We start from the raw sequence: 2,584 nt of genomic DNA, 5'->3' as shown, positions 1-2,584 counted from the left end.
CTCAAAACGCAAAATAACATCGGTTTCTAATTGTCGTCAGAGTGACGCAAGATATGTTCAATATTCTGTCCACCGTTTTCTGCAAGTTGAAATCGAGAAACAGCACAAATCGGAATACCTCGGCGGTAACGTTCAGAACGTGTTACGCAATGCGTGCCTTCAGTTCAGCTACATTCGTGATTGGAGCACAGAACACAACATATTTGAGGTAACTCCACAGCCATAGGTCACAAGGGTTAAAATCAGGTAATCTGGGCGGCGAGGCTGTAGGGAAATTGCACTCCGTCAGCAGGCCACAAGTGGCCCATCGGTACAATCCGACCTCCGTGTCATCCTCATTTGAGGATGCGGATAGGAGGGGCGTGTGGTCAGCACACCGCTCTCCCGGTCATTACGATGGTTTTCTTTGACCGGAGCCGCTACTATTCGGTCGAGTAGCTCCTCAGTTGGAATCACAAGGCTGAGTGCACCCCGAAAAATGGAAACAGCACATGGCGGCCCGGATGGTCACCCATCCAACTGCCGGCCACGCCCGACAGTGCTTAACTTGGGTGATCTGACGGGAACCGGTGTATCCACTGCGGCAAGGCCGTTGCCTGTAGGGAAATGACGGCTTATAATTCTAAAATACGGGAAATGTTTTTGCAGCAGCGGCTTCAGTGGCTGTGCAATGCATGAGGACTGCTATCTCGCATAAAAATAACCGTAGCCACCCATCTACGCTGTTGAAGAGTTGGAATAGCGTTGGCTCTCAAAAGACTGTCATAGCGTTTACCAGTGAGGGTTTTATTTTGCAGCTAGTTGAAGATCAAATTCCGACAGGAATGAAGGTGACATACCGCATATATGGGAAACTTGTTTTAAACCTTAATAGGCTGTACACCAAATCAAAACCATCATGAACATCGGCCATGGAGCAGCAAAATATTAATGACAATGACATACACGAAAAGAGGAAGAATTATAGAAAATTATTAATGCATTCACGGAGCCACATTGTATGTTGAATCTTAACATCAGCGGACTGAGCTGATGACTCCCAAACTTCGCAGTTGTACACTTTACTTTGAGTTCATCTGCGCTTCCTCTCATGTTGGACGTGAGAATAGGGGTTCCAGAGACAGCCTTCACCAACAAATATAGAGTGAATGACACATTGTTCACTTGAGTTTGTATCAGATCCTAACATACGTTTCAGCAAGTAACAAATGATGATAAACATTTTCAGTGCTGCTTGACACTTATTTTTTAAACAGTGGCTGTATCCTCAGTTCAGCTGATGATCTCTTGCACGTAAACAACTTTAAAAAGAAAACTACAAGACACTCTCCCCTTCGCGGTCGATCACTTGTCGAAAAACGTAAAAGTTGTGGGCAATACAATACGTGTATTTGTTTCTACTTTGACGTACCTCAATCTTGAAAATCCACATTATTTTATTCCGATATAGTTTGTCTGGTTACGCGTTACACTATCTGCGATGAACATTTGTTTCAAGCATACAGACAGTACTACAAGAGACTTCAAGCAGAAGATGCACGTTTGGTCCTCAAAATACCAGAAAGATATAAGATCCAAATAACTGAAGCACATACACCTACTTTTAGTCGTTCGGATTTGGGGGACAGAACCATTCTATGAGAAGTTGAAAGAAACCTGTGAAATACACTGAGATTGCTTTTATAAATTTAAAGTTGGTGACTTGAATGCCAAAGTTGGAACGTACAACAAAAGTGATTCAGTTATAGGCAAAAAAAAAAAAAAGAATATACGAAAGAAATGACAGAGGTGAGAGGATGGTTCAGCTTGCAGAATACATGAAAACACCAAATATGAATACTTTCTTCAACAATAATCCTAGTTGCAAGAGGACTTGGAAGGGACCTAACTTTACAGTGAAAAATGAAGTAGACTTAATTTTTACCAGTAGGTCTCTGTGCTGAACGGATTGAATACAGACAGTAATCATCGGTTAATAAGAGCAAGATTTGAATAGAATAAAGGAGATGAAAGACAGAAATAGTGTTAGGCACAGAACAAGGACGAATTACAGATAACAAAGACGTGCTCGAATATACTGAGAATTTTTATCGTAATCTTTACAGTAAAGTCAATAATGATATCTTAATCCTAAACGAAATGGATGCCTCTGTTTCCCGAATCCCAGAAACATTCCCCTCAGGAGTCAAACATGCTATAGACAGGATGAAAAAAGGAACCGCTCCCGGTAGCGAGGTCCTTTCAGTCGATATTTTAAAGGAGATGGATGACGAATCTATAAAGCATTTAACTGAAATACACTATGTGGTCAAAAGTATCCGGACACTTGGCTGAAAATAATTTACAAGTACCTAACTCCCTCCATCGGTAATGTTGGAATTCAATATGGTGTTGGCCCACCCTAGCCTTGATAACAGCTTCCACTATCGCAGGCATACGTTCAATCAGATGCTGGAAGGTTTCTTAGGGAATGGCAGCCCATTCTTCACGGAGTTCTGCGCTGAGGAGAGGTATCGATGTCAGTCGGTGAGGACTGGCATGAAGTCGGCGTTCCAAAACATCCCAAAGGTAGTCTATAGGATTC

General features: G+C 42.3%; 1 pseudogene; it reads right to left on the bottom strand.

Moving 5' to 3' along the window:
* Positions 1-479: 479 nt before the first annotated feature.
* LOC126189114 (5S ribosomal RNA) lies at positions 480-597 on the bottom strand (annotated as a pseudogene).
* Between the last annotated feature and the right edge of the window lie 1,987 nt (positions 598-2,584).

This window comes from Schistocerca cancellata, chromosome 5 (assembly GCF_023864275.1).
Source record: "Schistocerca cancellata isolate TAMUIC-IGC-003103 chromosome 5, iqSchCanc2.1, whole genome shotgun sequence".
Lineage (NCBI taxonomy): Eukaryota > Metazoa > Arthropoda > Insecta > Orthoptera > Acrididae > Schistocerca > Schistocerca cancellata.
Note: the sequence above shows the minus strand (reverse complement) of the source record. Positions and strands in the feature narration are given on the sequence as shown.